General features: G+C 40.4%; 1 long non-coding RNA gene across 1 annotated transcript; it reads left to right on the top strand.

Moving 5' to 3' along the window:
• Positions 1 to 610: 610 nt before the first annotated feature.
• On the top strand, positions 611 to 11,428 carry LOC139636881 (uncharacterized). The gene is made up of 2 exons (XR_011694484.1): positions 611 to 887; positions 3,292 to 11,428. It is a non-coding gene; the product is annotated as an uncharacterized lncRNA (long non-coding RNA).
• The last annotated feature ends 1,137 nt before the right edge of the window (positions 11,429 to 12,565 follow it).

Genomic DNA, 12,565 nt, shown 5'->3' with positions numbered 1-12,565 from the left:
CTTCGCACATGCCTTTCCTGTTTTCATTATGTTGTGACAGTAAAGAGAAATGTTATTTAATATTTAGTGATGAAACAGGGGAGAAACTCTGTCCTCCAACTCCTGCTGCAGAAATAAAATTGAGGAGACAGTGAGACTCTCAGAGAAATATGCTGAAAGTGTCAGTGCTGCTGCTTGAGTATGGCAAAATTGCTTATTTTCAGATTCAGCCACATCAAGCAGTTTTTTTTTTTTTTTCCTGGCTGTTTGTGGAGGAGCTTGCATATTCATGGCCCGCCTGTTTTGAGAACCTGTCACTGAGCCTGTTATATTGCTCTCCCTGCCTTTCTGTTCAGGATGGCTTCAGAGGCAAAAACACTCCATCAGACTTAACACTGTCCAGCTGACACAGTCAGGCAGTAAAACTGACAGCCAATGGAGTCTGGCCTAGCAAATGAACCGGACATAATAAACCACGGACAGAGGGGTCACCTTCTGTCACTGCTTATGTATCCACACATTCATACGCGCACATAGAAAAGCACATATACACATCAAAAGGACAATGCACCCCACATCCAGTTGCTTTTAAACACCCATACATTCACACACACAGGCACAGACCATCACTTGCATCCTCCCACCGCTCTCCTTTGGCTGGGTTAAATCCAGCAAAAACCCCAGCCTTGTATTTGACCTGCCTCCCACCTCAGCTGTAAAAGAACGAGTGCAGGAAGGAGGAGCTGGTGAGCGCCGGGCTACCCACTTCTCAGACAAGAGCAACTATGGATTTATGACTTAAACTTGCCTAGTTATAAGGTCAATATAATATTGAAATGCATGGGAATAATTCCCCTTCTGCATGGACAGCTGCCTTCATAAGTCTGAAGGATTAATAAAACAACTGGGTGAGTGTTTTTGCTGCTATGAAAGTTCTCATTGACAGTGTATTCCCCTGTGGTTCTGTGAAACACAATAGGTGTTCGATGCGAGATTAATCACCATGGCTAACACTCAGGTCAGGAGCCCTTCATGTTGAAACCAGCCTCTGACAACGTATGTACGTATGCATTTGCGTTTCTTTGCATGTAGGTATATATTTGCTTTCCACTTGAAGGTAGTATTGTGTAAGCGCTGTGTGTTACCAATCCAGCTTCCTCCTCCCACGCTATATGACTGCTGTGTTCCCCCTCCTCCCAACCCTTCCCTCTGCTGCACAGCCGCTGTGCACGGAGAGCTCTGCACAGTCCCCGTGGAATCTCCTGTGTCAGTACATTACCTTATAAGTGGAGGCATTGACTGTGGGGACTCTTTGATACACATTCACATACAGTACAAACACAATTGATCTACAGCGGAGCATTGGGGGGTGGGGGGTGCTGAAGAAAGATCTACACACATATAACAGATCACAGGCCTTCTTGTGGAATAAGAACTGTATGTGAAAGAAGGAACAAAACGCTCTTTTGATAAGGATGTGACATGGAGCAATCTTTCCCTGGAGCCAGCCGCTGAGCGCTGAACACTATCAGCAATCTGGGAGAGGCTCAGAGCGCCACTGTAAAAATGTAATATTATCCTATCTGTGCAGCCTCACATCGGGCATAATGTGACTGGCTGACTTTTCTTTTTCTTTTTGCATGAGCAGATTTTCCCCTTAGGGGTGCTAAAATAATGACTCCATCTTATGACAACATTTGCAGCTCAATTAAAAAGTGTTTATGTAAATCTTCCCCTGTGTGGGCGCTGCCAGTTCACCATGTTCACGGTAGTAGGAGGATGTTGTCATCTACTTGCCATGAAGTGTCAGAGACCTTAGGTTGTCATTACAATACACAGAGGTCAAACTTCAGTGCTGACTTTCTCTAAAAGGCAAAATAAGTATTCCATCCAATGTCCGCCGCACTTATTCGTAAAAAAAGGAATTATTTACTCGTTTTATGTTTTTTCAAACATGAGGGGAAAACATAAAAAAAAAATAAAAATCAGTGAGTGACTAATCGATTCCTCCTCCATTTATATTTAAAATTGTTGAAGAGAGGGGCGTTAGTTAGATTCAAATAAATACTTTCTCTTAGATGTGGATGTGAGATCAGACAGCAGTCAATGATATGTTTGAAATAAAAATAAATGAATTGGAGAGTTTTTGCTCTCAGCGAGTGGAGAGGCCTGATGAGAGTGATCACAGATGCCAAGACCAAACACTTCAAACAAAGGCAGCTTGTTCTTTCATACATGAACAGAAAAAAAAAAAAACTTTAAAGACATTTTCTTTAAAGAAAAACAAAACAAAGAGAGTGACAGAAAGAAAGATATTGGAATTATACTGTCGGTTGAACAAAGCCCAAACTGAACAATCACAACCTATTCGCTATCTTTCTGGGAAAAGGTCATAATTACATAATTGTAAGTGTAAAAGCAGAGGAATTTAGAAAATTACTGACGATAATTTGCTGTAATTATGGGTCTCCCCTTGCACTACTTACTGTACTCTGCAGCCTCACACTGCTGCATGCAATGCACACTATATTCTAAATGCTTTAGCAGTCCATATTTAGATGAGTTGTGAATATAAACAAGTGAGTGAGTGAAAAGTCCTTCTTGGTCTATTTAAACCCTCCCCCGCAGGCAACAGTATTTACAAGGAAACGGTTATCATTTAGTCTCTGTTGCAGATCAAAATGTCAAGCTCCACAGAGAATCTGAGCAGTGCTGTTAGGGCCAAAAGTGCAGTTTTAGAGCCCCAGGATCTGAGAGAAAAAAATGATTTGCAAATGCCCAAATATGTCTAATTGACCTGAAATATAGCCTGTGTGCAGGAACTGTTTGAAATCAATACAGAGAGCGAGAAGAATATCCTTGAAGGAACATTTCAGAGGATCACACCGCATGTCTTTCGGAGCAGCATTATGAAGTATGCAAGAATTATGAAAACAATCAAGAAGTCATGATAGGTCATGTGAATTAAAATTACAGTGGTTGCAGCCAATTAAGAAAGTGTGAGGAACAGCTGTTTTACACCTAGCAGATCAGTATAACAGGCAGTGAGAGTTTAGATTATATGAATATTCTGCGAACATAAAAGCCATATGTGAGTGAATCCACACATAATGTATTCCCTCTGTATTTGCTTATTGTGTGTGTTTAGTGGGGTAAATCAATAGGCTGTATTCCCAGCCTTGATTGGATTCACAATTAGCCCCAGTAAGAGACTCCCTGACAGAGGGTATGTTAGATTCAGCACAGCCAACCAACCTGATTGTCTTTCCCTCACATCAACCTCTGCTCCTCGCCATCCTCTATCCTGTCCAGGTGCCTTGTGGGTAGCGGTGAGGACTGGAGGGAAGTTCCTCCCGTGTGGCAGGCAGGCCGTGACAGCTCCAAGATGCTCTTTGACCTGAGAGGAAGGGAAAACAACATCAATGGTAATTCCCCTTCAAACACATTAACTGGGATGAACTGGGTCCCACCGAGCCCCTCAGAGTGGACTCGCATTGATCGCAGAAATCCATGAATAAATTTAGCACTAATTGATTTTTTTTCCTCCTCAGAAAATAAATCTCTAATTCTGAGTAGAGGCAGCGAATGTTGCAGATTGTACAAGCATCTTCCCTTTTTTAAAAACCGAAGGAAATACATTTTGAGAACTAACTTAATAAGCTACAAAAATATTCAGCGTCCCTCTCATTTCGTCTGATCCAGGAGGCCTGTTTTCAGTGCAGCCACAAGTTTCATCATTTTGTGACTTGACAAGAGTCAATAAAAAAGTCCACCTTGAGCTCAGTTGCGAAACAAACGAAGAGAATTCACTGTGTTAGGATTGCCGAAGCAACAAGCCCAGAAATTAACCCATTAGGTCCTCTGGATTTCAGCTACCTTTTAATTGCTTTCAGTGGGGATTGAAGCTATAGTTGGAGGGAAAATAGTGTCACATATGCATTTGCAAGAACGCCCTACCCCTTTACCCTGCCAGCTGGAAGAGTGAGACCGTCAATATAAGAAGAAAGCATTTACAAAAGATTCCAAGAATTAAAGGTAAATACTGCACTGGGGTTGCAAAGTGGAGGATGTTGTAAATACCACAAAGGTGAACTGCCAGAGCGGAGGAAAATGGGTTTTTTTATATATACATATTTACAAAGAGAAAATTTCCTTGCTGTTTTTTACCGGAATAAGAACAAAAACAAAATGTTTCTATGTAAAAGAATTTTTCATAATTGAGGAATCTTTTACAAATTAAAAAAAATTGAAAGCCAAATCAAAAAGTACTCTCCAGATCTTAAACCACATCTCATCAAGTTACATTTCAAAGCAAATTAGCCTATGGATGGGAGTGGTTTTTAAGCAGTGCATTAGTCATTAGTCACACTATATAAAGCTGATTGGAAACACTGTGCATGTCTTTCACAGTTAAATCAATAGTTCAGGCTAAAATTCAGGCTGATCTCTTAGTCAGATGCTACAGTATTTTATTTGATTTAAAATATGTTTTCCCCTCTGCCTTTCAAATTGATTGCTAAAGTCAAAATCTCTGCTCAGCAAATAAAACAGCTCAGGCCAAATCAGACTTTGCATTTAAATATGAATGTTCTATCTGCAATAGTATAGTAATAATAATAATAACAATAATAATAATAAAAATAGTTAAATATCAAATAATATCTTTACCACTTTGCATTTAATAACTGGACTAGATTTTATTGTATAAGTTGTCAATTGAAATAGGCAGGGTTCTTATTCTTAGTGATGATTGAGGAGTCTTGATTTGGATAGTTGTAGATTCAGGTATCATACTGCCACCTACTGGTTGAGAGTTTTTTCAAAGCTGTTCAATCAGTCAGGGTGCACTCAAATGAGTTCCTTATGATTAAAATTATTCAGGATTTCAGGAAGGACAACTTCTACTTCAGTGACATCTATGGAAATGAAAAATCCCATTTAGTTTTACTTCAAATGATAGATAATATCCTCAGACATCTGCATTAAGTAGGAGAGGAAATGTCCCATGGGTGCCCTCACGAAACATTGTGTCCTGGGCCCTTTAAAGCACATGTAGCTGAAGATGTGGTTATGGTCTATCAAGACTCCCTTTACTGACAAACCTCAATTGCTCAGTCGAGCAAAGAAAAAAAGCGTTCCTGAAATGTTCCTTTTTGTTTGATGGATGAGTTGTACATGTAATGGCTGGGCATTACCTCTGCAAATAAACCAGACTTGACATTGCCCTGCGCTGGAACATCTGGGACGCCCCAGAGACAGGATCAAAGGCCTTGTGCGTCCTTGGACTCTATCTGTGCCAAACATGCACAGCAAGCTCAAGAACGGCTATCCAACGCATTTCAGTCATCATCATCAGCACTGGCTGTGTTTGTTAGTCATCAGCTATTTCCGTTTAATTTGTCACAGTCATATTCCTCAGTGTTTTCGTCATTGGTAACAGCGGGGCTGAGAGTGGTGCAGCTAGACGGTACAGTAAATCAATTTATGAGCTTATTATCCCGCAACAAAATTGTATCTTTAGCTAAGTGGAAACATGAATGTGATGTTGAAAATCAAGTGCTAGACTGATTGATCTTTCTAGCACTTACTCCAACTGACACATCAGACTGAACAGCACATCAGCTCTGCTCTCATCTGTACTTATACTATGGGGGCTGTGCTACAACACAATCCACATTACTTGGGCTTTTGTTTGGAGAGAGCCAGCCAACTGCATAACCTTAATTAGTCAAGCTGTATTCATTCAAGTGATTACAATGCGCAGCACAGTAGTGAAGAGAAGCATCTGTCACTTAAACTCAAATGATTTCTCAATCTTTCCGTTTGGTGGAATAAATTTATTACACTCTAACATGGCTTTTCTTGAAGCAGACTAGAAAAAAATACATATCAAATTGAATTGAATATATCCCTCAAGTAAATACAGTATATAATACATTCTGATGTCGATTTGTGCCAAAATAAAAGACAATCTTGTCCAGGGCTTTTTCCATTTTCATTATCGATTATTCCGTCAAATTTTTTTATTTTTATTTTCTCTGATTATTCAGTTTAGTCCACAAAATAGCAATAAAAACATCCATAACACATTCTCAAATTGCCCAAAGATATTCAATTTACAGTGATATATATAACAGAGAAAAATCAGCAAATCCTCCCGTTTGAGAAGCTTAAAACTGTAAATATTTGGATTTTTTTATATTATCAAAATTGTTCACAATTTATTTTCTGACAATTGACGAAAGGATTAATCAGCCACTCGTCTTGTCCACTTTATTGTAAGGTTTCAACTACATTAAAAATGCACCAAAAAAAAAAATAAAATAAAATTTTGTTAATTCTGCCATGAGAAAAAAAAACAACATAAAATTAGGTTTATCTTGAGATCACTTTTTTTTCTCCAAGGTTCTTGAGTTTCATTGTGTTTGCCATTTCTACATTTCCCCAAGGCTATGCATCTGCTACTCTCCAGCGTGCAGAACTGGGGGAAAGAGGCAGGATGTCACTTTTGTGAACTAGCCACGGTGGAGAGGAGGGAGAATGACGCAATCATCAGAAAAGTGGTTTGGGTGGTGAAGCTGGGGCCTTACGAGGGGCAGGTTGCAGGGATCGCCTGCACCTCGGCAGATGTGCCTCGGTGTCACTGCACATCCACAGCCGAATGAATCACCCGACAGATGTTTAACGTCAAGGCCAGGCTGTCACGCCAGCCAAACACACTCGTGCACACAACAGCCATATGCAAAGGCACGCATACGCACACAGTACAATTTATTACTACATTAGGTAGATCGGCTCCACAAGGGGTCAGACCAAGGCGCTGATGTTCACCTTGAATGTGACTTTGACCAAAAATAACAAAACAAGAGATTTCATTCAATATATGGAGAAGTTTTTGTTGAGTGGGAAAAAAAAATTCCTCTGATGTGCACAACATACACACAACACACTTGACTGAAATGTTGTTCTGCTCAAACTCGCTGACTCTCATGAAATGTTTCTACAGCATAACATATTTTCAGACGCTCTTTTTGATCTCTGGCTTGTACCATGTGAAAACAACCCGTCAATATTGAAAGACAGAAGGTATTTTATAGATAACTCTACGCCAGAACCCTTTCCATTCTTTTTTTTTTTTTTGTGGGACCTTTCATGGCAGCATAAAGATATTTCATAAAAACCCATTTCCACCAAAAAACAAATGGGGCTTCTTACCACAGATGTAATTTTTATTACCTCTTTGTTTCAGGGTTTGTTTTTGGGGTGAGGATGACGAAATGCAACACTACTACAATAAACTGTCAGTGCAGTAAAACAGATGTTCTCAAACTTTGTAATGTCACACTGCCATGCGGTACACAACACATTTCCACATGTGAGATTTTATTGACAAGTGGAAAATTATGGTTAAACAAGACTAAAGAATTAACTGAGATTCAGTTTCACACAATTATATTTTTGTCTGGAACAGGTCCTGTCATTTAAGATGAACAATCACTCAAGGATTTATCTGATCTTCTCACAGGATTAATGATTTTGTGAGCCATGGATATATATATATATTTTTTTTTTTAAATGTGTGCCTTGGTATCAAGAACACGGAGAATATCTGTGTTAAAGAAGAGCAGTTGAAGGTAAGGAGCTTTTAAGAAAGAGTAGCTGGATCTTTGAGAACATTCTTGAGGCCCTTTTCCCCTCTTTTGGAGAAACCCAGGCAGATAAAAGGAAACACTCGGGTGGATTAAAGTGTTCAGAATGTATCAGCATCAAACCACTAGAGTTTTTGCCCTCTACATTTTTCAAACACAGTCAATAGATCTAAATATTTTACTGTGCCCTGGCCGATTTATTGTTTGATGTTTAAAAACTTGTGTGGAATGAAAGAAAATTCATTAAAGAAGAAGGCCCCAGAACGAGGCCCTACGATCAGCTTTGAAAGTCTAGTTTAACTGGGATATTGATCATTCTCTTTCTTCTGTGACAAAGGCCACCAGGGACGCTGGAGGTGTCGGTGGATGAAGGCACGCTGCCAATAACACCAGACGTGTGTGTATACACTGTAGGTGAGGCTGGGAATTACACCACTGACACTGAAAAATCCAATAACTCAAAAATGACCAAACAAACATCACATTCCTGATTTCTTGCTGGTCAAAAGAAGAATTTGTGTGCATTCTGGTTTGGATGCAGCATTGTGCCCCTGGGGCTTTGTGATTTTTGAAATGCATGACAGGTAAGACTAATATATTTATGAACTTAATTATACAGCTTTGTGTGGCTGCTGCAAATTAAAGTCAGGTGCTTCTCTGTTTCATTGATCATTCCTTCCAAGTTATACAGGACTTCCAGTGTCTTGTCATAGTGTAGAAGGAGCTGTTTATTTGTGTTTGACTATGGATTGTAACTGGTTTCCTGAGGTGTGGAAGTAACATCTGTATGCATGTTCTATTTTTGGGAGGATTTACTTTTATTCTCCCAGTCATTATAATGAGGGTAAACGTTAACACATTCAGACTGGTTATACTGCAGGTGTAGCTGTATCCGACACTGCTTATAAATTCTCAGCACGCTTTAAAAGCTACACCCTGACAAACGGTAAAAAGTCTTATGATGGAAGTGATGCCGTCTTATTTTTGGGAACCTGGAAAAAGGCCTCTGCACAAGCAACAGACACAGATATCTTTTGACAGAGGAGTATGGAGGTAGCAGCAGCCATGGAAATCTTATTTTAGAGATATGCAGCACAGAAATGCAAAACTTCATCCACTTGACTTATTCAAGCTTAACGATAACCCCTGGCCTACAAAAAAATTAGCAGCAAGCAGGACTTGACAACTTTCAGCAATGCTTTGGAGATGGGAGCCTATTTAGATTGCTTTAGACAAGTGTAATGACATATCATCAGTGTATCAGTTTCGCTGGAAAAGAAAAACACATGCAAGTTGGGCCCCTTGTTGAATTTCTGAATTTTTGCACAGCCTAGATTAATGTTGCATTAACATCTCAAAAGAATATTATGGTTATGAAATAAAACTGTGATGTTGAAGCTACAGTCGCCATAACAAAATAGGGCAACATTCTGGTGTAAATAATTTACTGGTTAATAAAGCAAATAGCAAATTGAGTTCTTTCTTTCAGGGCACATCAGGGATAATCAGGTTGGTTTCCCCTTGACACTCAGCCATTGTGTGGAAGTGCGGTAAACCTGCACCCGCTACACTTATAAAAATAATGTTCAACAGTGAACTTTAGGGGGAAAAACAATCTTCTTGGTGATTACTTGACCCTTCGCTCTTTCTCACTTTAGATAACTATAGGAAATATTTGCCCAATTTGATAAAGCCACTGAAAAGAAGTGACCAAAGGGGGTTAGAGCAGTTACCCCCTATGTGTCTCTACGGTGTCCACCACTTTAGAAGAGTTCACAGAAACATCAGAGTATCAAGCAATCAGAAGCATAATATTCTCTAACAATTTAAATTTCAAGTATATCTCAAGCACTGCAAAGAGGCAGTATAGGAAAAAAGGCACTGCATTTCACCCATTCACGCAAAATAGTGTGACTCTTCCATTTTTAAAGTTTGCTCTAGAAGAAATGTGTGTGCGGATGTGCGTGTGAAATTAGAAGTTGTCAGAAACAGGATCATTCTTTCACACTGTACGCTGCATTTGTATTTCATTAATGTGTTTCTAACAAGAAACAATTGATCAACAAATTGTTTTTTTCTCTCACAAATGCTTTGTTATACAATACATGGTCATGCTGCGCAGATTAGGTATATTAAAAGCAGTTCTGTTTGCCCCTCCTCTTGTGCAAAATCTCTTTCCTCTAAAAATCTGAACACTCTGAGTCAGCTTTTGGCACAGCTGAGACTGTGCAACATGGCCTGTCTAAATAAAAATTCACCCGCTCTCTTTCCAAAAAATCAGTTACTGATTTCCATCTGATCTCTTCTCCTGCTCCTATCAAAGCTCTGATCATGGTACTTAGGGTTAGTGTGTGACAACTACAGATTTAAAATGACATTTTCCATAATCTGAACTGGACTAAACCACTTATGGTCACTTAATGGATATATTTCTCAGCTCCTGTTTGTTGGCTTTGTGTTCAGCAGTTTCTATCTCTATGGAGCAAATAAAAGACATTGACCAGAGGTGAAACAGGTCCTTACATTCAAATGCAGGCAGACGGTGCAGACAGATCTACTTGGCCATCAACTCCCAGGACCGAGTCAAACCACTCATCACTGAGGATGCTGGTATGTTCAGTGGGCAGAGGCTAAAGAGAGAAGTCGGGAGCATGTCAGTATGTCTGTGTTTAGTGGCATGTGTGTCCAAGCAAAATCAAGTAGTTAAAGTACATGAAATATGGTGCTGACTCTTAATGACATTGTGAATTACTGTGCTGCTGACAACTCCGGTGTGGCCGAAAGGGAAATAAATGCTAATGAATTATCCTAATCACACTGCTGCTTTTCAAGGTATGGAGGTGGGGGTTATTGATTAAAGTGTTTTCCTACAATCATTTGGATATTGAAAACATTAATACAATGAACATGAAGACGTTGGTGGCAGAATTAGCACTGCACAGTGACAATTTCTATCATTCGTTATGACAGTGAGGTGTTTTTAGCCCATTTATCACATTAAACTTGTCAATCTGGTTTCTATTGAATATACTTTTGTTCCTGCATCAGCGCATTCTGTCCTTCTTTCCAAGTGTGTTACTCTCCTTTGAAAAGACACACAGGACACAGCAGGAGGGGAGGTGTGATGTTCTCTTTTTATTGACTGACACGGCTGATGAGGGCCCATCCTGCACTTTGGCAGGAGGGTAGGCAAGCATGCGGAGGTGGCGCCCACCAGGGTACAAGGAGGGGACGACATGGTCGTCCTTCATAGATATTCCATGCGTGGCTTTACCCTCAGCTGCCCTGTCAAGGTCTATGTATGCCCCTCCGAGGGGGCTGAGACAGGGTCATGGATGACACCCGCCTCTATGCCAGACGTGACAGCACAGCTGGGCCGCTTAATGACAGAGGGGCCTGGCCCAGCACACACCTGCCCATCCTGGGCAGGGCAGGCGACCTCACGGGGAGAAAGAGGAGCCGCTGCCACGTTCGATGGGCAGATGTTCTGGAAAGGAGACAGCAGAGACAGCTGCACTACAGGGACCCCTCCGTTTCTCTCCTCTCTCCAGTAATTGAAAATCATGTAAAAGGTCAATTGTGTGATACTGGCTGTCCCTCTCTGCAAGTTGTTCCTTTCAGCCAGAACATGACAAAAACAACAATGACTGGTTGACAGCTTTTGCTTCAATTAACTGCTTATTTAGCCATGGATGTCCACGTAATGACGATATCTGTAAACATTCCCAGTGAATAAATCTGCATATACAAGGAGGTGCAGGCCATCTGTTGGAGGCCATGGATAGGGGTCCCTGAGAGAAGCCTAATCATTGGGTACATTACACAGACACTGTTATGACATTTGGACTCCAAACGAAGGAGGTTGGAAATAACTCTAATTCCAAACTCTATGAGCTTGGCTGCATTGCAGGCCCGCCAGCCCCTGTGAAAAGAGTCCACTGTTACAGAGGGTCAGCGACTGTCCTGAATATCGACGGGGAGTGACCCTCTCTCTGGGTTTCACTCTGATGAGAAGTGGCAAGGCTCTAACCTCCACAGGACTGCTCTCTGTTTGTGGTTGTCTTAAACAGAACCAGCTACAGAACTGTCACACACCATCAGCCTCCCTGGAATTCAGCAGAGATTTATAGACCTTCATGGACAGAGAAACGATCAAAATAGACAATGAGGACTCATCAAATTACACAAAACAGGGAAATGAGATAAACTCTGGCCACTTTTGCGTGAAATTTGGTTGTTGACTTTCAAGTACTAGAACCATGGCAACATGTTTAAGAAGTTGTTGTTTTTTTTTTGACCTAGATAAATGTGAGTTTTATGTGAACTGGAAAAGGTACAGCTTTAGATGCTCAGACTGTGAAATACTGTATTTAAAGAGTGTGTGTCAGAGTTGGACACAACGCCCTGTATAAATGTGACATCTCATCACATTTATTTCAATAATTTAGAAGTTGAAAAAAGTTGTTACTTTTAATGAGAAACATGTAAGGGCTCACCCACAAACATGTGGTTTTGGAGGACCTCTTTAAAATTTGAACAAAAACAAGTGCTGTGACTTGAGTACCAGCACAAACAGGAAGGAAACAATATATTCCATAAACTCACCCAAATGAGAATGTTATCAATAACACTTGTGTCTGCAGGAAAAACAAAATGAAGCTCTTCAAAATGCATGTTTCTGGTTTGACTGACCGAAGCCCTCTGCCAATAACAATGTTACCCGCAATCACGATCCAAACCACACACCCTTGGCACGGCACGCTGTCACAAATTATGTTTTGATTCTGACCAAATGCAACAGCTTCCTGTCTGGTGCTGTTTTCTCTTACTGTCTGTTTTATTATCTCGAACCAAACGCAAACTAGAGGATGCTGTTTTTGCTGCAGGAAGGACATATCAAAAGTGTTGGACGCCGCTGATGACAAACTTGGAGAACA

Source organism: Trachinotus anak, unplaced genomic scaffold (genome assembly GCF_046630095.1).
Source record: "Trachinotus anak isolate AG129_WGS33_773 ecotype Australia unplaced genomic scaffold, CSIRO_AGI_Tana_v1 ptg000019l, whole genome shotgun sequence".
In the NCBI taxonomy this organism is placed as follows: domain Eukaryota; kingdom Metazoa; phylum Chordata; class Actinopteri; order Carangiformes; family Carangidae; genus Trachinotus; species Trachinotus anak.
This window is presented reverse-complemented; position numbering and strand designations above follow the sequence as displayed.